Source organism: Zonotrichia albicollis, chromosome 16 (genome assembly GCF_047830755.1).
Source record: "Zonotrichia albicollis isolate bZonAlb1 chromosome 16, bZonAlb1.hap1, whole genome shotgun sequence".
NCBI lineage: Eukaryota > Metazoa > Chordata > Aves > Passeriformes > Passerellidae > Zonotrichia > Zonotrichia albicollis.
This window is the reverse complement of record NC_133834.1, coordinates 234,481-257,489: the sequence shown is the minus strand read 5'-3', so window position 1 is coordinate 257,489 and position 23,009 is coordinate 234,481. Positions and strand designations below refer to the sequence as shown.

Genomic DNA, 23,009 nt, shown 5'->3' with positions numbered 1-23,009 from the left:
AAGGCTGGAGGAGCCTCCAGCCCTCTGTTGTGTCCAGCAGCACAGCAGCCCCACTGCAGAGGCTGTGCCCTGCATCCCTCGCTCGGGATGGACAGGACATGGGCAGCAGGCAGGAGGGGTTGCCGTGCCAGCCTGGGTGTGCTGTGCCAGGCACGCAGCTTGTTTTCAGCACCCTCGGCCTCAGACCCACCCTGCCCCACTGGCCAGCACAGCCCCTGTGCAGAGGGTCGGCATCCCCCAGCTTTTCAGGCCCCAGGGCTGTTTCCAGCAGTGAAGAGAAGTTGTCTGATTGCTTTCCTCAGTCAGGAAGTTTGGTTAGGCAGAGTGTGTTTTCCACAGCCACACACAGCACCATCCTCCTCATGCTGGCAGTGCCTGGGACACCGTAGAGCCAGAGATGGGGACAGGCCTGGGACACAGTTGGAGGGAGCAAGAGTGGGGGTTGCTCCTCGCGGTGGTTCAGCTTCTGAGCCCCAGCACAGACCATGAACAGGCCAGGAAATGAAAGCAAAAGAAGACGTGAAAGAAGGAGAAGGGGATACTGGGAGGGAACTGCCAGTCCCAGCCCCTACTTATTCCCTAATAGGTTGTTTACGGGCAATCTTGGATTGCTTTTCAGAAGCAAATAACAGCTTTTTAGAGTCACCTGCCAGCAGGTGTATGTGGTTTAAAGCTTTTCCACATCAGAACAGAACTGCCATGTATAGTGTGCTGAGTGGTTAGAACCAGCAGGTTAGAAGAGTGCCAGGAGTGCCTCACTCCAGGCTGGCCCCACATCGCAGTGCTTGCCATCCCGGTGCCCACAGGGGCTGTGTTTGGGCCATCCAGGTGTCCGCCTCAGACAAGAGCAGATTTTCTATTGCTGCCCAGCAGGCTCCTCAACAGCCATTTTTCCAAGCTTCTGTGACTGTTACAAGCACTGCATAGAGCCACAAAGCTGAGCAGCAACCAGCTTGTGCCCCTGCAGCAGGGGAGAGCCCTTGGCTCAGTGAGGACCATGACAAACCCCAGAGCCTCAGGCAGGCCCAGGCAGCCTGTCTGCCTCACCAGCCTCAGTGCTGATCCACCTTCTCCCCACCTTAGGAACCTGCAACCAGCAGGAACCTGCAACCAGCACCATACCAGGGCTCAGTCCTCCCACCACATTTAGCTGCTGCCATAGCTATCATGCAAGAGCAACAGGGCTTCCTCTCTCCATATAGCCAGGGGTTCAGATTTCATAAAAAAATTCATTACACCATTGTTTAACACCACATGCCAATCCCTTCCAGATGACTTAATTTGTTAATCACACTTTTAATGGTGGAGACTGTTAGAGGCCATGAGGGAGAGGTTAATATTAGTACCATTTAACTGTCGAAAGCTTTTCATGTTGTAAAGCAGGCACACGGTCGAACAATAAACCCGCAGTGTAATTGGCGGGTAACAGGCCCCCCGGCGCTCGTAGCTCTGCCGCTGACAGCCGTGTGCCAGACCAGCATGGCCAGCGACCCACGGGGTTCTGCCACATCCTGGGCCCAGAGCCCGGCCCAGAGCCCCCAGCCCAGAGCCCCCGGCCAGAGCCCGACCCAGAGCCCCCGGCCCAGAGCCCCGGCCCAGAGCCCCCGGCCCAGAGTCCCCGGCCCAGAGCCCCCGGCCAGAGCCCCCGGCCAGAGCCCGACCCAGAGCCCCCGGCCCAGAGCCCCCGGCCCAGAGCCCCCGACCCAGAGCCCCCGGCCAGAGCCCCGGCCCAGAGCCCCCGGCCAGAGCCCGGCCCAGAGCCCGACCCAGAGCCCCCAGCCCAGAGCTCCCGGCCCAGAGCCCCCGGCCAGAGCCCGACCCAGAGCCCCCGGCCCAGAGCCTCGGCCCAGAGCCCCGGCCCAGAGCCCCAGCCCAACTCAGGGCGGCAGGATGACCACAGAGTGACAGGGGCAATCACCTGCCTCCAGGCTGGATTGCTGCCAGCGGCAGGGACGTGCCAGTGGGCGCATGCCACAAGAGAGCACTCAGCAAGTACGTGGGCTGTTCCTGACTGTATTTTTCTTACAGTCAATCTTTCACAGATTTATGCTGGAGAAATGGGAACATTAAATATCCCCTTGCTGTAATTCAGCATACCGCAAGAGATACAGATTTAAATATTTAGTAGCACATAACTGGCTAAAAGCCTCGGCAACATTTTAAAAAATCACTTTTTAATAAAACTGGACTGAAATATTCCCCACAGTTAGAATTTATGGTTTATAATCGGTGTTCTTGTGATAAATAGGAGTGAATATATATTTATGAACAACAAATGTTAATGAAGAAATAATATGGGAGCCCACCTTCAGGCTGTGTAGCTGCTAGTGCTCTGCAACATTCCCCGAGGAATGCTGACATTGAGCAAACAAAAAGGCCAGATCAACAGTGCTATTAGACTGAAAAATCCAGGAGGAAAAGAGCATGGCCTGGGCACAGAGGCCAGTTCAGAGGCGGCTGCACTCAGTGAGAGCCTCTGCACACGACTGCAAAGGCACGACTGAACTCGCTCCTTGCCTGCAGATCACAGATATCGTGTGTCTGCATCGCAGTCGGCAAATGCTCCAGCACGACTGATTTGTATCGGGTGAGCCATTCATTTGCATGTGTTTCCCCATGATAATAAACCTGGAGGCAAAGCCCACAGTAACTGCTTCTCTCTTCTGTCCGATGGCAGGAAGAGATTTATCGCGGGGTGGTGATCTCGATTACCGCCTGGGCGCAGCACAGGCAGGAGCAGCATGCTGATTTCTCTGCACTTCACACCCACTAGGAGCAGTCTGGGTTTTAATACTGGCCATCTTCTGCACCAAAACGTCGAATTAACAGAAACCAGACCGAGGAATGCCAGAGAGTGTGGGGGAATCCCTCCCCTCACATAGCAGCATCTGCACCTGTGGGGGCTCTGCATCCCAGCCCGGACTAAGTGGGGGGAGCCACTGGGCTCCCCAAGGTTTGTGGAGGATACCACAGCCCATGGACTGTGCAGGCAGAAAAGCAGTTCAAACACCATCCCAGGGGACCAGCTTCAGGGAGTCAGATGCACAGCAGGAGCTCTTGGAGCAGCCATCACATCTCTCTGCCCCACGGGGAGGCTGGCACTCGCCCCCACACTAGCAGCGCTGAAGAGCTACAGCAGCCAAAGGAAACATTTCCAACATTAAATAAAACAGACATGTTTATGGTACAATAGAAGCTCTGTGATCTTGGAACACAATTTGCATAAACAGACAATTTGGCTATAAACAATTTCAACATTAACTAGTATTTACATATAGAACAACTCACTCAAAATACAATTAAAGGCTTTGATGGATTGTAAAATGTCAACATATTTAAAAGGCTACAATATATGCTTGGTTTATATCTCCTTGGTCAGACATAAAACTGGAGTTTGTTTACATTTTCTCTGCCAGAGCCCAGAGCACAAGGGGCTTCTGGCTCCCTGCATCAGGATGTGCAGGTATCAATTTGCTGGTTATTCCTCCACACAGGGAATAATCTCTGTTTTCTCTAAGAACATATTTAAACTAGGGAGGCTATGGTTCACCTCACCACTCCACTCACTCCGTACCCCTAAAAGAATCTGCAGGGCCGCTGTTTTCCATATTGCCCAAACAGAGGCTGGTAGGACGGCACTCATTCAAGACTGAGATATTGCAGCAGAAGACAAGACCTGATCCTCACTGCAGGCTGCCTGAAAGCAGAAGAATCCCAAATCAGCAGCAGCCTCTTCCAGTTTGGGCCAGAACCTCTAGCTGTCCAGAGGAAGGATCTGACTCCTCACCATTTACCAGAACAAAGGCCAAAGCCCACCTCTCCCCTCTCCCCACTCCCCACAGAGTCTTCTGTTCACAGGCTTGCTACTTCACCCCACAAGAAAGCTAAGTACCTAACACAAATGGGAACATCTCCAGTATTAGCAGAAAGTCCTCCCCACCCCAAAGAGGCTGCCTCACTACTGTGAGACTTGGGAGACACGTGTCCAACCACCCTTGGAGAACAGGAACAGCACAGCTCAGGCACCCACGTCCTGAAAGATGCTCTTTCCTCCCTTCAGGAGGAGGGTGCAGGCAGGAGCTTTGCTGGCATGGCAGACCCGCACAGCTCAGCTCACCAGGCAGGAGCTCTGCAGCACAAGGCAGCCAAGCGAGGTGGCAAGAACCAGGCTGAGCACTTCTGTCTGGTTCAGCTTCACACCCTCAGAGCTTGGCTGTCAGAACCAGCACACAAGTCACCCAGCCAAGAGTGGTGACTTGTGTGCCAGGAGTGACGCATCCCTGGAAATCTCACCAAACACTTGGTAACTTTACCCTCAAGTTCTTCTCTGCCTCTGACATCACACTGAGATTACCTGGGAGAAAGAGGAGCTCAAGTTTCTTCCCAAGCCGCACCAGCCAAACACACCACCTACTGCTGAAATAATAAGCAAGAGCAATTGTCCTGTCTGATCATCCTGAGAACATTTTGAAAGCTGCTCACAGCATTTCTTCTCTTCAAGGTCAGATTCTTCAGGGACTGAACAATTCTGCTTTCAGCCTAAAAACACAAAGCTTATTTATAAACTGCCTAATATATTTTAAAGGGCAGACATTCCACATTTTACTTTTTATTGCCACTTATCTTCCACTCTGCTGTAGTTTTTTATCTTCTGCTATGCCAAGGCACATCTCTGCAGCCCTGCTGCTGTGTGGCTGACACAGTGGAACACTGTGAACTCAGTTAAGTGCAGCCCTTGTAATCTGTCAGAGCTCATGGAGGGGATCCGGATGCTTTCCCAAATACCACTGAGCTTATAAAGCAAAGCAAGAACCCATAAGCAGTCATTGACTGTGGAGCTCAAAGAAAGACTGAGAGCTATACTCACAAAACCCACATCAGCCTGGGAAAGTGGTGGAGGAACAGCTCCAAAAGCGAACGGGCTTTGCTCCTGGCTTGCTGGGAGTTTATTCCACTCACAAGGAGCCATTTGCCTCCCTGTACTCTTTTATGCTTTCCTTCCAGGCTGCAGCAACTGCCCAACAAGGGCAGCAGGCCAAGGCTGCACGTGAGTCCAGGCTCTGCCAGCACAGAAAACCTCTGCACCCTGCTCCAGGGGCACAGACAGCATGGGCAGGTGGTGCAGAACCTCTGGGACGTGACTGCAGCTGGAGAGAGCAGAGGTGCTGCCCAGGTAGCCTGCGTGGGGCCCCCCACTCCTCTCCTACTTCCCACCACCTGGGCTGGGCAACGCTGCCCCTCTGCCCGCAGACCCTGCCAGCTGCTGGCACCACCAGCAGCAGAACAAAGAGCTCCTTCTACTCCCCCAGGTTCAACAGTCCTGTATTAATTTGGCTTGTGGAGGGTTCTCATCCCTCTTTATCCTGTCCCTCTTTTCCGCAAGCACCCAGCAGGGCCTTCCTGTGGTGACTCCTCAGCTGGACCCTCCTTCTCTAGCCATGTTAGAGCCCTTTGTTCATGCTGCTGCTGCTACTGCCCAGCAAGTTACAAGTATTATTTATTGCAACACAGCACATGGATGGTCTCTTTTCTATTTGTCTGCATTAAATAATTATTTAAGCTATATTAGGTATTTTTCAAAAAAACTGTCAGCACCTGAAGTTTCATTATTGTAGTTGGAGCTATAGAACAGGGCAATTCATATGGATCCTAGCCCTTGCATGGAAAGGACTTTCTGCAGGCTGAAATTATGGCATGAGCATGTTTTATGTGACACTAGAACTTAACCTTGAAATGTGGGGAGATGGGAGAAAGGAGTGAGGGGAAGCAAGCTGTCCAGGGTGCCTGACACAGCAGGAGGCTCCCAGCTGTGCTTCTCCCAGAAGCTCAGGGGCAGGAGCTGATGGTGGGGCAGTAGCAGACAAAGCAACACGACTGTCACCTCTGGTCAGGGCACCACTGTGACTGAGCAGTGCTCCTCTCTGCTCTGCCTTCCTGAGCAGGAGAGGGACTGTGCCAGGCTCAGGGACTGACAGGGGACTGACCCCTGCCCTCCTGTCCCTCCTGAGATCTCAGAGGCCTCTATGAGAGTGCTGCAGCAGTCAAGACAAAGCTCACTGAAATCTGAGTGCTTCTTCTCAAGGTCCTGTCCACAGCCCCTGCCTGCACAGCACATTTGGACTGGATCTACATCATGGGATGATCAGCAAAGAGATGGAAACCCACACAGTTTTCAGTTCCTGAAAGTGCATTTTTTTCCTTTATAGATTCTTGATAATCAACCTACTCAATGCTTTTTATTTGCATTGATCACATTTTATAGTATGATTAAATTTGTATGGAAGCAAACCAATTAGTTTTGTTTTACACTTATTGAATCCACTTTATGGTCAGACAAATTAATTCAGTTAGTTAGTTTGATTTATCTAGCAGCATAAAGCTTAACAACCTGGGATCTCAGAGAAACAGTTTTAAAATAATTATCTTTTTTGTTATTTTTTCCTTGGGAAAAATCATAAAACCTGGAGGCAGGTATGAAGAAGCAAACACTCATCACAGACTGGCTCTTCCCAGAGATTTCAAAACTCAACCTGATTGTTTGCCAAAGCCTCTGTTGAAAAGGACCACCATATTCTACACAGAGATGGTCTCCTGGCAGAGAGTGAGTGCCAGTGGTTGGCAAGTATGGAAGATATTCTATGAAAAGGACACTGACAGCAGATCCCTGAAGAGGCCAAAGTCAGTTCTACTGAACTCCAGGGTAGAAGTAGCAATATTTTACTTTATTTTAATTATTGAACTGTTCTTATTTCAATCTACAAAAAAATACCCTTTTTCTGATTCTCCTTCCCATCCCTCTGAGGGAGAAGGGTGAGCAAACAGTTGTGTGGGACTGAGTTTTTGGCTGGGGTTAAGCCATGACAATATCCCCTGTTCATGCACATTTGCTGCATTTATCTCTTTCCAGAAACTTGTTATTCCAGGAGCATCTGATCATCCACAGCCCATTAGAGCTGGCACTTAGGAAGAATCTGACACTCAGGACAATGCCGACCACGCAGTCACTCGTTCACAGACACAGACCCATCAGCTGGGGGTAGCTGGGTGCTGGCCAGGCTGGCTGCAGGGGCAGGGACGAGCACAGGGTCTGTGCCATGCAGGTTTGGGGGCTGAGGGCAGGGCAGTCTGGTCCTCATCTCCGTGGGCAGATGGAAGCAGAGCCCAGGCCAGGAGGGTCTCTGCAGAGACAATGATGGTGATGCAATGACCCTGTTTTCATGTCAGATGGAGGGAATGGGCAGCACCTCCCAGAAAAACAGAGGATATTTCTTTAAGAGCTGTGGCTACAAAATCACTTCTCTGTGGCTGAAGTGATTCGGGACATGCATCTTGAATGGTGAAGGACTGCAGCAGGAGCAGCTAAAAGCCCCGACCCAGAGGAGGCTCCTGCAGGCACGATGCTCTCAGAGGAGGCAGTGCAGAGTCTGGGGAACAGTGCATCCCCCCACTTCGGGGGATCCTTCTCCAGGACAGAGAACCCATGGCACTGAAGAAACTGAACTGGAAGTTTTCAGACTGCTATGATACATCCAATTTTGCTTTTTAACAGTTGTTTCTCTTTTTCTCCTGTCTTTGATGTTTCATTTCTTTCTGGAACAATAACAAGAGCAGATAGGCATTCTTTAATCTGCTCCAAGGGAAAGGTGGAATGCCGTTTGCTCGCTGTGCCTCTTTTGGTCAAGCATTTTTATCCTGAATTGCTATGGGGAAAGGTCTTGGCTCTTCAGGCACCAGCTTTTGTCTTTTTGTTAGTTGAAGGGTTTTTCCCAAAGTGAGTGCTGAAATGCTTCAATGATCTTTAAAAAAACATTGTGCAGATTTTGTGAGATTTCAGGCAGCGGTAAAAGCAAAATTTAACATGCCGAATGTCATTTTTTTTAAGGAGTTAAGCAAAAGGCTACTGGAGCTGTCAGAGTTTAAGCTTCAACCTTTATGTTTACAAAGCAAAAAGGGCAATTAGATGTGGAAAAATAAATTTTTCCAGGACTCTGTCAGCAGTTGTGGTTTGTACTGAGACTTCTGAATGACAGGCTAGTTTAGTGCCGCAGGCAGAGAGTCAGTGTAGAGCAGCCCTGACATTTCTTTGATGCTAAGCAGTGTACCCTAATAAAGATGTGCTTTGAAGTCACTCCCTCTTGCCTGGCATGCAGGCATTACAGAGCATTCCCAAGCCAGCAGGACTGGGACTGGCTGCATGCTCCAGGCCTCCCATGCCTGGCATTCTGCTTCCCTCCTTGCTTCAGACTTCCTCCACACCTCCATCCACTGAACCTGAGGAAGAAAGTTTTGGAATAAATCAAAGATATAGCTAATAGGCAAGTTCTGTGCTTTCACCTCCCAGCTATTTCACAAAGCTTGTTTTCACCAAGGAGTTGAGGACAGAAAACCTCATGGTCCTGTAAGCAGAGTGCATGAGTGAGCGCAGCCCAGCCTGTGGCAAGGACAGGTGCCCAAACTTACAACCAGTCACAGTCCTCCAAGCACCTGCACGAGCAGCTGAAGGCAGACCTGCTTTCTCAGCAGATGGAGTAAGCTCCTCTTGGCTCTTTCCTGTGCATGCTATCAGTCAGTTTTGAGCCTGTGGCCAGGCTAGAAGAGCTCCCTGTGAAGGGAGAGCATGGACTGCAGACAGCAGTTCCCCAGTGCCAGCTATGAGCTCCTGACTGGCATTCAGGGAAGGACTGCACTTTCTTCCCATTCCCTTTCTATCAGCCTCCTGTTCTTCACGCATTTCTTCTCTCTGCAAAGACCAAAGTGCAAAAAAAGAGAAGAACAGAAGTGGGGGAAGGCACTGGGAAGCCCATCTCCAAGTGTGAAGCGACAGCAGATGGCAGAGGCACTGCTCTATGGCAGATGAAGAACGTGTCAAAGCAGCCATTACAGCAGCCTGCCTGACTGCCTTGGCTCCCAGCTGCCAGCACCCGTTGGGCTTGGATCTCCCAGGGACATAGCACATTCTTGAGCCTCCTCCCACAAAGCTACAGACACAGGCACTGCAGCGGCTCCTCAACCCCTCAGGAAAGATGCAGCAGTGCAGGGTCAGACCATGGCCCTGCAGCACAAATTTTTTTCAGCACTGCCTGGGTATGAACTGCTCCTCACATGCTCAGCAAAGTAACATTGTTCCCTCTGCCATTTACTTCAGTGGCTCATGCCAAGCATGGCTTTTGGCATGCCTCCATACACAGCCTCCAGCCTGGGCACACAGGGCTGGGAGGGAGCAGGGCCAGAGCAACAGCAGCGCACAGCTGCCAGTGGAAGGAAGACCATGGTCCTACCTCAGAACTGGAGCAGAGCATCCCAGAGTGAAAACTTAATTAATTATAACACTAAGCACTGCTTTGATGCCTTTACATTTACAAAGCACTGAGTAAACACTAACTAATTAATCTACTCTACTTAGCAATTATATAGTTCTTTATATTTTCCAGGTCCTGTGCAAACATTACCTAATTAATCTACTCAATTATTTCCATGTTTTGTATTCCAGAGCACTGCACAATGGCAGCACGAGGAAGAAGCCTTAGCAGGAATAGTAGCAAGAACATTCATCTTTTAGGTGTGCTTTGGGGAGATGTATTGAGAAGGTGCCAGCAATCCTGGACAGTGCTTCCACCACAACATGCCAAGAGAAGTAGACAAGTCTAAACTAAAGAAATATTAAGCATTTTCCATCAGAAAGATCCTAAAAGATCTGAGTCTGCCAATGACACACTCTCCAAACAGGGATTAATGCGCACCCCCTCATGCAGAGCCACAGCTCTCTGTTTATTGCATTTTAACATTGTCAACAGTGCTTGCTGAGGTACTTGCTGTGCTCTGCTGACCTCCACTATTTGGGATGGCATGTGAATTGATTGCAGTTGAAAGATTCTTACTGGAATAAAATGAGCTTCTCAATTATTGCTATCCAAATAAATGCCTGTGTTCCAGTGATCTCCACCAGGAATCACTTCCAAAACCCCAAGTTCATGACAAAGGTATCTCCAGCTCGCAAAGTACAGGTAACTGTGTTGTCATCACTGTTGAGGTACAGGACAGGGGAGGTGAGGTGATGCTCTTTCTGACACAGGGAAGGGAGGCTGTGGGGACAACGTAGGGCTTAGTGGTGTGTCTGATGAATAAATGATAAACTCTTTAGCAAAGCAATCTGCAATCATTTTTAATACCTTTTGTCAAACACAGTGTAGGAGATATGCATGAGGTATAAATGGGATGATGAACAGGTGAACTAGATGAACCAGCCTTTCCTTGGATGGTTACAGTAACTGAGGAACTAGTCGCTTCTTTACTGTGCTTCTCTATGGCACTGTCACAAAGGCACATATGCACAATTATAAAATATTATAATTAGTTTCATCCATGCTCCCCTGAAGCAAAACACTGCAATGCTGCTCAAGCCTGCTGTGCTCCTTCTGAGCAGGACCTGCAAGCCTTTGGGTGGAGTTCTTGGTGGAGACTGCTGTGGCAAACCTATCCATGACCTGCCAGGTACCACGAGAGAAGCTACAGCAGCAGTGTTACAATTTAAGTTGGTCTCATTCCCATGGATCTCGTGGGACTACGCTTCCTTTGCCCACTTTGTACTTGACAGAGAATCTCATGCCTGTGAAAGGCAAGTACTTCACTCATAGTTCTGGCAATTATTTAGAGTTACATTAACAAACAGATCAAGCATACTGCTTAATAGACAGGTAGTATTTAATTTTTCATTATAACCTATTAAAGATGGATTCTCTCAAGTTGCTGTAATAGAAGAAAGCTTTCTGAAAAGGTGATTTAAGTACAACTACCCGAAAAGATTTTTCTTCTGACTGATACAGTGAGCACTGCTTATGGGCAGTAGTAATTGGAGTTCTGATAGAGTTGGCATTGGTATTATTAGTAACTAGTTTTTAAATTAGTAACTAGTTTTTAAGTTTGAATTAATTAGAGGACTATGCATCTGAGGTTAAAAAAACCCCAACAAATGTTAACGAAACTTTTACCTGTGCTTGAACTTGCACACCCCAGCCTGATTCTGAAGTGTTCACTCACATCCTGGCTCTGCCCCACAGGCAACAGCAGTGTTGCTCCCAGTGCAGCATTCGACCCAGGCAGATGGGCACCGACTCTCCCAACAGCTGCATTCACATCCATTCCTGGGAAACTGGGGCATGGGAACACTGCAGAAGGGAGCAAATGGGGCAAGGGGAGTTGGGACAAGGAACCAGGTAGCAGTGCCACAGATCCTCCCAGAGCATCTCAGCATTGCCCTCCCCACAGCAGGAAAAAGCACTCTGGGCACAGGGTAAGTAAACAGATTTTCTTCCTACAGGAAAGACCTAAGAGAAAATTTTAACCAGCAAATGTAAACAGGTAACAAAACTAATGCTGACACGGACAAAGAGCAGCGCAGAGCAGCAGCAACCACTGAAGCCTCTGCTCCCCGGTATGCATAGCTGTCCCAGCAGCAGCATTCACACTATCCTATCCCCCCCAGCATCCTCTCAGGTTGGATGAAGATGCTGTACAAACCTGCAAGGAGATGAGAAGCAAGCAACAGGATGGCTCCAAGCACCTGCACTTCTCAGTCCCACTCTGCAATAGCAGGACAGAGGAGCCATGTTTTGCATACCAAGGATGTCTAGCAGAGGAGAGACGATCTGTGCTGGGGAGAGGGTCAGTATCCAAATGAGGACAAGGCCAAAGGAAGAAGAAGGGGGAGTTGGGAGCAGGGAGATTTTCATGATCCACCATGGCCCCTTGGTAAGATCAAATCAGGAAAAGCAAGCAAGAGGCACGCTCTTTCCCAAGGCTTCCTGAGTCTTCAGTTGCAGACAGATACAATGAGCTTGAGATTTGAAGGGTTCCACACATCCTCTGCAATAGGCAGCACCAGCATGAGCAACAGCTGTGACACGTTTCTGCCACAGCAGAAAACAACTACATGGTCCAAGGGACAAAGGCCAGAAGCCGGGATACAGCACCTGCCAAGGACCAATGATCACAGCAGCCTGATTTCAGCATCACTCCACAGCTGAATCAGCCACACCATCCCCAGCCTGCTTGGACCAGCACCCTACACATCTGTGCAGTCCTGCAGTCCTGCAGCCCTGCTGCTGGCTCAGGCCATGAGCCCAGGGTTAAATCTATGCTCAGCGGCTTCCTGCCCTCTGCTCTTGGGCCATCCCCTCCACACATGCCAGGTGGAAAGGAAAGGAAAGCTAAGAACCTGGATGAGAGATAAGGAAGCCATGCAGGGAGCCTGCTGCTCTTGGGGGAGTAAGGGGTGAATCACAACTTCATCAGCCTACAAGGAAAAGAACCAATTATCTGGCAATTGTATGCAGTCTTTTTCAGCGAGAGGCTCATAACCTAACCAGCCCTTGCAGTCAGGAGGAATAAAATATATGCTGACATCAGTATACAGAGATTCCCATTGGAAGCCACTTTCACTGCAGTGTCGTGAATCTTTTCAGAAGCAGCTTGAAAAGATTCACTCAGTGTATCAATCTTCCTGGGGAGCAGAGCTGATGATGGTTGTACATAATAATGCTTAAGCCAATTCACATGCACTGTTAGTGGCTGTCTACAAGTCCTGACCCTAATCAGTGCATTAAATATAAACATATAACTAAGAACTCTGAAAGACCCTCTTCAGGGGCAGTGAAATCCTCTGCCTTGGCCACTGTTAGCTCCTCAGGCTTCTTCTATAGTGGCACAGTATCCCCCCTTCCTTACCTTGGTGTGTGCTTTACTGCTGACTCATAGGTATGTCCTGCACTTGGGCCACTGAGGAGGTAACACAGGACACTGCAGAGGAGGCAGCCCCTGAGCATGCTGTGAGCTCGACTCAGGGGACACTGCCATGACTTGTCACAGGTCTGCAGGAATGAAGTGCCATCCTAGATCAAAGTCTTGTGAGAGACTTTCTGTGAAGAAAGGGGATAGAAAAGAAAGCATATTACAAAGCAGATTATAGCTGCCTTCACCTTCCCCCCTCTGTGTGACTGAGGCGCAGCTCCTGATACACTGCTGTGCCCTGATTGTGTGGGCAGCAGCTCTGAGCTGGGAGCCTCTGTGCCATCCTCCATAACAACCGCACTGAGGGTAGGAGAGCCCAGATGCAGTGTTTGGGCCAGGCTGAGTCCAAATCCAGTGTTAAGAGCCCTCTATATGTTGTTTTCTACAGCAGCTGAATCACAGATACTGCTTCATCAAGCTTGAGATTCGTCAGCCATTGCTAGTGTTTCACACAGTAGCAAAAAATATTTTAAAGAAAGTAGGCATCAGAAGAAAGCAAGCACACTGGCTTCTGGGTCTGCCATCCCCCACTGAAGCCTGGTAGCCTGCCTGCTGCCAGGCCTGACAGGTAGGCAGAGATGGGAAAACCCCTCATGGCTCTTTTTATTGTGATAGCCCTATATGAAGCTGCAAACATATCTGTCACCTTCCAGCACATTGTTTACCAGCTCTCCTCAACATTCCCCAAACAATATTTTCTAGAGACTGTAATTCAATACCTCACACCCCAGAGCTGTAGCATCAGCCCAGAGAGCAGCATGATGAATGTATTGTGTTCCTCCAGAGCCTGGGCTTCGGAACTGGTTTGTGCTGTTAATTATCCCTCTGCTTTTTGCTATTCTCATCCCACCTGTACCTCTGTATTTATCATATGGGTCTACATGCACTAAAAACATCCTTACTCTTTAAAGTATAAGGAGTAATTTATCCCTTTTGTGCAACACAAGGCAGCTCGGGGGACCAAATGGCAAGACTTGATCAATAAGGCACTCACTAGATTAGAGGCATCGGGGCTCGGACCTCAAAGTGCTTGTTTAGAAGAAATGCAAGAGAGTGAACTAAGAATGTTAAGCACAGTTACAAAAACAATTTCCACCCCTCTCCCTTCCCCATCCCTTTCCCAGCCTTCATCCCAGAGACATCCTCACACTAATCAGTGCTGAGAACACCCTCCAGAGTCAGGCCAGCCCAGGTCAGGCTGCTCACTGGGAAGGGCTGTTCCTGCCCTCGCAGGCAGGGCAGCGCTGGCTCTGCAAGCAGCCAGTGCACAGGAGGAGCACCCCACTTTGCTGGAAAGCAGCACACCAGCCTCCATCTGTTCAGCCCCCAGCACCCACTCAGCATAGAACACTGCTCTTGGGTGGTTGTTGCCTGGTCTCACCCAGGGAGCTGCAGCCGTTCCCCAGAACACTCCCGCTCACTCCAGAGTCCCATCATTGTTCACTCACTCCCCCAAACCTTTAGTTAGTATAAATGTTGGTATAAATGGAGTATAAATGTTGAAGGCAGCACACTCATGCTCATAGCATGCAATCCAGAGGATCAACCAGTAATACTGACAGGTAACTTAGAGGTGCCAACACCTCTCCTTCATGCGTTTCTAGTGAGCATGTCTTAGACCTTTGTCCTCACTGTACTGCACTCTCCCTTTCTCAACACTCCAGTACTGCTGCAGGGCTTTCTCACATCTGTGCTGAAGTCTTGTTCTCTGCTTATAATGACAGCTTGGACTTCTTAGGAAACCTGCAGCCTTATGAAAACAGCCATGATGTACCCAACTCAGGATCCCTGGCAGGCTTGCTCTCCTGATTTCCACCAATGGCCAAGAGGCTTCCTCCCACTGAGGCACCACACATCTCACTCCTTACAAAAGTGAAGGGTAGTTGATGACCACAAGGACACTTTGGTTCCAGACCGCATACAGATAATTAAGACAGGTAATTACGACCCATGCTGCCATTTCTTGCACTGGGAATTGCTGATATTTAATGACATTTCCAAAATATTTTTAATGGGAATTTCATGTCTTGTTTCTAATATGACATTTATCTTCTATTAGCATGAAAACAAATAGAAAAGTCTGAAAATCATTGCCTATATTATCAATTACTTTATTGTTGGTTTTATTACATTCTCCAGTAAGCTGTCACAATCTGTGCCTCCTCCCATTTTTGTGATGGCCAGCCACTGAAAGCCATAATGTTTTCCATGTGATTTATACAGGGCCCTAGTGATAACTTTATTCACTATGAGGATAATTATCAGCTACATTGTTAAGGCTGCTTAGTTGCCCTAGGGGATAATGTGTCAGAAAGGTTAAAATATTGACAAGCAACAAAATATGTATTATAATTACACTGGTGCCAGGACAGATAACTGGCTGTGAGCAAGGAACTGAGCTACATCTTTGCAGCCTTCTCCCAGAAAAGACAGAAATGCTGTGGTCACACTGAACACATCCCTACAGGACTGCAGCAGCCTAGGCCCGTCACCTGGAGGGGACCCCAACAAAGGGCATGCTCCTTCTCATTCACATACATTGACCATTTAAGCTCTGACAACTGTGCTCTCAGTGAGTTTCTTTATGATTCATAATTGAACAGGATGCATAGCTGAAGTAGAGGAGGTTTTTCCACAATCCTTCTGTATTTCTTCCCATGTCCCCTAAAAAGGCTTTTCTTCATAACAATGGCAGAAGGAGGGAGAGGAAAGAACTGGCATCTTTGAAATGAAACATTGATTTCTTCTGGGACTGGAGCAACCAGGTGCATGCCTTATTGGTATCATGGTATATAGGTATAATCTGAAGGATGTTGCTGAGATAAATTGCTTTTTGGTTCAGGCACTAACAAAACGAAGCACTGAATAACTTGGCACTACATCTGAAGTGAGACCATAAAACTAACCTTGGTCATTCCTCCAGATCTACTATTGTTACATCAAGACTAGACCGGGGATGGAGGAGCTCATAAATAATTTCTCATGGAAAGCACGTACACCAGCCAGACAAAATCTCTCTCTGAGAAAATGTGGAAAAGTAGTAGACTTAACCTACTTCAAAATGTCATTTTTTGAAGAAAGAAAAAGCCAATCCACATCTCTTTCTTGATGCCTAAAGGATGTGTCTGTACCGCAGCAGCATGTTAAGCACCAAGCCCTAGACCTGGCTTTGAGCAGCTGAAAGAACTTGCTGCATCAAATTCTGTCCCTTCCCTCCAGTATAAACATATTGGAAATAGATGGTCACCTATGGATAAACATGACTGAACAAGAACTGTAAAACATTTAATGTAGTTTACATTGTTTTAACTTTCTTCTGCTAAGGAAGTGCCAAGGACTACAGAAATTGTATTTACCTCAGGTTCATCTACATCTCACTGGATTTGTCCAGGGGAACATACATAGTGCAGAGGACTGTGGTCCTAGAGATGAGGGTCACAGCTCTAGCCCAGCCAGCCTGAGACACCCTGCAGCATTTCTCTGGAATATGAGCTCGTGCTACCCTTTCACTGGCCCTTTGAATGAGCCATGGATGCTGGAGAATTAGAGGTAATTCAACAAAATATCATTTCTCTGTTCACCACAAGTACAAAAGCGAGAGCCTTTGGCTTTCTTTTATTCAGAACCAAGAAGTCTGGTGCTATAGATGCAGCTTTGTGCTCATGAGCAACAGTTTTTCAACCCAAGAGGTGCAAGACACACCCCTGGGGCAATAAGCAAATTCAAGTGCCCAACAGTAATTACAAATAATGCAAAAAATTAGCTATAGGGAGCCCACAAGGCACTCCAGCTCCCCTCTACAGACTTCCTGAAGTCTGGAGTTGCTTAATGCAGTTCTGGTGGAGAAGCTCCTTGGATACTCACAAGCACATCTGTCTCCAGGCTTAACATTTACCCTAGAGCTAGACAATTTATTTGTGCAGCACACTGCTCAGGGCTTCAAATGAAAAGACCTCTGCAAGGGCGACCAGGGAGCTTGCCTTCCTGCCTGATCCCCAAGTTATTCCTCCTCCATCCAAGCAGTTGTCTGGCACTCAGCAAAGTATCAGAGCCAAGCCTGACTTGACTTAAGGACCTACTCATGTCACCCCCATTGCCAGCTCCAGCACAAATGCACCAAAGTCCTCAGAGCATGCCATCTGCTCCCCATGCAAGGGTGTTTCCATAAAGAGGCATCACTGCAGTCAGCTCTCCCCTCACATAAGAAGGAAGCCTGAATGCCCAGAAAGGCTCCTTTTCTCTGAAAAATTGTTGTTAACTTCCCAGATGACCCCCACACCATGCACTGCAGGAGGTGTTAAAACATGGACAGATAACCAAGAGCCTCCTCAGACGACAGCTTTGTGGGACTGATTTAGAATGCCTGGCTCAGCTTGGCCACAGCTGGTACTGCCCAACACCCTGTGACAAGATAAGCAAGACCTGAGCAGCACGAGCTGCAACAGAAGCTCATTTAGTCCACAGGCACCTTGGGAACTGAACGTGTTTTACAGTGTTACATCAGCACATGGGGAACAGATTACATAAATGGAGGTGAATTAAAACCCATATCTCATGAGGGCAAATGGCAGTGCATGCAGCATCTGCTCAGCCTGCAATTTCAAAGCAGCAGAAATTTTAAGTACTACCATTTACAAAAGGTTCATCTTCACCTTTTGTTTGACCGTAAATCTCTGAAGCTCACCTTGTTAAGGAAAAGTGTGGAACAGCAGGAGTCTTGTACCTCTGCCACACCTCCCCCAGTGCATTCCTCTCTGATGCATTACAGATCATCTCCAGGAGAGATACATCTACATTACAAAGCATGAATACTCCTTTCAATAACAGATGTGTCCACCACACGCCTGACAGCAGGAGACAGAGTATTTCATTTGCGGTCACCTGCTCCCACCATCAGCTCAGCCTGTTCTGGGAAACAACCTTAGGAGGTATTTCCTAGGTGTGCCTCAGGGAGCAAGAGCACTGGGTTATTTGGTAGGAGTTTTCCTGTGCTTGTCTTTGGCCCAGTATTAAAACATCCAGACAAAATCACAGAGAGGGGCTGGTGTCAGCCTGGGGAAGGCACAGGTCATTATATCTTCTCTCCTACCAGATGCACTGAAGGCTGAACTCCCTCCTCATTTGAAAGAAACACTTCATATTTACTCACAGAGAATTAGACAACACAGACTCTTAGAGGAAAGTATGATTAAATAACACACTGTCCGTGGCACAATGCATACAAATGCCTACGTTGCCTCTCTGTATGCTATCATCTAGCATTATAATATTTGTGAAGCACCAGAAGACTGTCTCTACAGGATTATTACCTCTAACTCCTAATAAAACCTCTCCTGAAGTATTTTCTTCCCATTGTGCCTTGCAGATGTTTCCCTTTTTAATTTGTCAGAGACAAGTAACTGCATCTCTGAAAATAACATTCTTCAACAACACTCTGTTTACTGCCAGATTGCCTTTCTCAGCTAGTACTGGTTATGTTTATCCTTGTTTGTCAGATGAGAAAACTGAACCCAGGCCCATGGTTTAGGTTAACAGCACAAACATGTTCTTCAAATAAAAATTAACTTTATATTATTGAAAGCTCAATAGCTATGAACAGATGGGAAACATGAAGTCTTCTCACAGCACAAGGGTCCCTGGCACTGGGCTACAACAGAAGACTGGAGAGCACTGATGGTATAAAGTCACTTCCCCGCCTAGCTTCTGCCACAGAACCTGCAGCCAGAATCTACCTGATTGCATGCAGGTCACAAGCCTCTGTCGTTACTGGGTTGCAGCTGCTGGGAACATACAAATCACTCGGTGCCTCTTCAGGAAACCCAATACCACAGGGCTGGGAAATTCCTCCTACCAGCTGCTGTCCATTTGTGCTATAGTCAGCACAGATCCAGGAATCAATATTACTGCTTGTAGGAATTACAAGCATTAAGGATGTTAGATAGGTGAACTTGTCCTTTCCTACAGCCAAATGCCTCCTCATGGCACTTAAGCAGCCTAGCAGTAATCTGCCCTTGCTGGATGTACAATCACAGGGGCTCTGCCAGCACTATAAACAGATGTGGAGAGCAGAACCAGCACCTCCTAGGACAGTACATCAGCAGAGCAGGTGCCAATGTGACCAAAGAAAGTCTGAGAAACAGAGCTCCTGCTCAAGGGAGATGGTGCAGAAAGGTGCCAAAGTCTCTTTCCTTCTTCATGGGATACCATCAGACTGAAATAAAAAACACAGAGCAAAGGTGTCCCATGTTCTTAAGGGAGGTAGAAATTTCAGGATTCACCTACCCTGGACCCAGAAGCACTGCTGTTGAAGCCCCCAGTCTTCACAGCCGACAGACCTCTATCTCTACAGAAAGTCCAGTTCTACTAAGATATATATAATGAGGCGTTTTGTCCTGTCAAGCTCACCTGCAAGAAGAAACAAAATTACTTGTCCCTGTTTCCTTCAGTGAGCTGTAAAGACACTTCAGATACAGCCCTTTGACAATGGCATCCTTGCTGCACCTGAGACTGGCAAATCCCTGTTAGTGACCTCACACTGTCCCTCTGGGTAAGTGCAGGGCAGGTTTCCAACTCTGCAGGCTGACAACCTTGCAGAGTTGCGTAGGCCAAGTAAAAAGTATAGGAGGGATTCTTCCTCCTAAAATTAAATAAACCTTATGTGAAAAATGCCATTTTGAGTGTCTTGAGCTGTCAATTGCAGGAGAAAGTGATATTGATTTCTACAGAAACTTTATTTGAGTAACCTATTAAATGAAACTTATTTGACACCAGATGACTCCTGCAATTTAATTCCTGAGTGAAGTGTTGTCTCCAAGGCTTTGTGATGTTCTTTAACCTGAATGATGAAAGGCATTTTCCTTACAGCCATTTGATGATGGATCTCAGGGTCTTTGCAAATAAAGTCCTCCAAAGAATCTAGAACATGCTTTCACTGGCAAAGTGCAGCTGATACCCCAGATAACCCAGAACATACCAGGCTTTAGGAGCAAAGCTAAAGATGCAAGAGCCTGACAAAGCTGCCAGACTCTGTAGCCTCCAAAAGTGCTGAGAAAGCCCCAGGATCCAGGAGTTCAGTGGCCACGGGTGTTACAGTCCTGCCCCAACCAACACTTGTGCCAGGGCAGCCCAGCTCAGGCTGGGCTATGCTCAGACCTCAAAACCTCCTCCCCTTCCTCCTGCACATTTCTATCCCCTAGTGCCTCAAGGCAAAGCTAGAGCTGCAGAGGCATTTGCTTTTCAGTCCAGCCCCCTCTGCATTGCGCCTTGAAGACTTGTTAGCTGGCTGTGATCACGAAGCTGCTTGTCATGCTTCAGGGGCCACTCACTTCTGCTCAGCAAGCCTTTTACACAGTTTGTTCTTTTAAAAGAAGCCAATTTACTTTTTATTTGAAATTTACAAGAAACAATTAAATAGGAAAAGTGTCAGATTCTATTTCTTTCATCAAAATGGCTTAGTCATGTCTAGAGTGTCAGCACTAACAACCCCAGTCCTCTGGTGCTCACAGCCCAAGAGCTCATGCTGCAGCACTAGAGTGGCTGTGTAGAGCCCTGTGCTCTGTCACACGCCTTGCAAGGGCTGCTTGTGCTGTGAGCTGTGTCAGAGGTCCTTCTCACTCTGAAGTCCCTGCCAAGGGCCCTGCATGGGCAGAGACACACATTTACCTGCTCACTTTAATCCCTCTGTTCCCAAAGAAACAGGAGCTAAGATTGCCTCAAGTTTTGGGAAGACTTTTCCAGCTGTGTACTGCAGGAGAGAGAGGAAAAGCACAGTGTCTGCATACAGGAGGAGCCTCCTCTATGGTGTTCTGAACAATGTGTAGGTCATAAAAAGCCACAGCTTGGTTGTAAATGTGCTCATGGGAGTTCCACAAAGTTCTGGAGCTCAACAAACACCTAAAGCAAGGTTAAGGAGGGGGACAAAAAGCACTGCCTGTGGTTCTGGGTTAGATGGCAGTCTCCCACTAGGAAGCCTCAGACCACAGCACTGGATGCTGAGCAGAGCTGGCAGGTAAAGTTGGCATCAACAAACCAACAACACATCTAAAATGAGACCCACCCTCCAAGAAAGAAGCTGCCTGAGGAGCTGCTCCCTCCCAGTCACTCTCAGCAAGCATCCTGGGGCACAGACAGCAGGCAGAGTTCCCCAGGACCATCAGTGCAGCAGCACTGTGGCTGCAGGAGCATGCACTTGTGTCCTGCCTGCTGCTGTCCCATCTCTGGCCTGTTCAAGAGACAGTAGAGCCCCGACACCAAATGCCTCCTCCTGCAGCCATCCATCCAAAGAGCTTCTGTAAAACCACTTTGTACGTTTCCCCTAATTTCAGTTCAGTCATGGCAGATCAGCCTACAGAGTTTGAATGCAATTTTCTCATTGAGGTATACTAAGTCCTTCAAGGAAGGAGACAAAACTATGTAGAATCCATAGAAATTAGAGTAACATTTCTCTTCTGCATTTTTATATTTTATTATTATTTAGCATTAACCTTTTCTACTTCCAAATCATTAGTTAATTTTATATTCCACTATCAGATATGGGCCTTTAGCCACCAGAAACAGGAGATCACTGTTTGTTTCATACATACATGAGCTAAAATATTACAGGGAACCCCGTGGTCATTGCTTCTCAGAACAAGGCCCAGAGAAATCAATTCACTCAAGGCACACTACAGTCTGCTTGTTCAAAGAGGACACAATGACACTGATTATACATGGACTGCACTGCAATGCACCCAGCTCAGCTCAGAGTGTTTCACCCCAACAGAGCTTCTCCCTCTGCTCCCAGGGTCACCTCCATCAAATTTAAACACAATAGCTGGGAATCTGGGACCTAAGAACTTGGACAGTAAATACTGCAACCCAAAAAATCAGGAGAGCATGTTTAAAACAGATCTCAGCTGAGATCTCTGTGCATCTCTCAGCTGAGATGCACAGACCACCACTGCCTGTCATCAGCAGTGGAGGCTAGCTGGAACTGCTTTCTTGCAAAGCACTATATATGAGTCGTCATTCCAGGGACAGAAACTGGGCTTGACAGATACAGAGTTAAATTAATGATGACCCTTTCCATGTTAGCTGCCTGAGGGCTGGCAAGCAGCTGCCACAATCATCATTCTCACAACTGGCCTGTCTGCTGGGAGCCTGCAGGGCATCTCCTGCCCTGAGGAGAGTCCAGCCAGACCCAGAGGCACTGTCTCAGCCCACTGCACCAATCCAGCTAGGTGCTGTGCTCCCAAGACAACTCACACCACAGGAATTATTCTAAGATCAGCCCAACCTTCTGGAGGGAGGACCTGAAAAGATCGCTAAAGCCTCAGAGGGAACAGCAAATGGAAACTAGGGCTCACCTATCCCACTGGCAATGCCTGGCAGCTCAGGATCCTGTCAGCTCAGCTCTCATGGGATCAGAATTTACAGCGCTCTGAAGAAGAATGAGGTTTTCCTGGTTGAGCACATGGCATGTGCTGTCACAGAGAGGAGCAACCAGTCTAATCACCCTGTCAGGTCAAAGCAGCAGCTCCTGCCAGAGACCAGCAATTTGCCACTAAAGCCAATTGCTGCCAAAGGTGTTGGGGTGCTGCTGGAGCCTGTTACACTGGAGCTGTTATACAGCTGATGGGCTGCCACATGGATCTCTCATAGCTGCATACTGATAGCTGATGGAGTATATCCTTAAAGACAAGTTTCCATCATTTAGTATGTTTGTTTTCTCTCCCTGCTGCCTTTCCAGATGCCAAGACTTCTTTAAAAAGAAAGCACATAAAGCAGCAGTTAATTTATAAAACACTACTTTTTTTCTGAAATTTCAGCAAAGCTGAAACTTGACTTGAAAATTAACATCAGCTGCATTTACTCTACAAGTAATTAATTCACTTCATACAAGTGCTACCTTGGGAAAGAGAACAAGTCACAAACATATTCACCTGTCATTAAAAAAAGGCAGACAAAGTAAATAATTCAAGAGGTTTAAAAATAAATTCACACATTCATAGAGGCAGACATCCAAGCTTCTTTTCATCTCCTCTCTGCAGCACCCTGCTGTATGTAATGGAACAGTGACACAAATATAAAGGGAGAGAACACAGAAAAAGTACTGGGCTTGACTCACTTGGAAACCAAAGGAGTCTGTTTGCAGTGACAGAACCCTGTAGAATACACACAAAGGCTTCTGGATTTTCAGTTGGGCCCAAAGGAACCAGACCCTTGATATTCTGGAAGAAAATGCT

General features: G+C 47.8%; 1 long non-coding RNA gene across 1 annotated transcript in view; it reads right to left on the bottom strand.

Moving 5' to 3' along the window:
* Positions 1-3,138: 3,138 nt before the first annotated feature.
* Positions 3,139-23,009, bottom strand: part of LOC106629840 (uncharacterized) — a 40,023-nt gene continuing 20,152 nt past the window's right edge. The window contains exons 2-4 of the long non-coding RNA XR_012582848.1: positions 12,724-12,914; positions 10,989-11,165; positions 3,139-8,271 (exon numbers count right to left, since the gene is read on the bottom strand). This is a non-coding gene — a long non-coding RNA (uncharacterized LOC106629840). The remainder of the gene's footprint in view (positions 8,272-10,988; positions 11,166-12,723; positions 12,915-23,009) is intronic.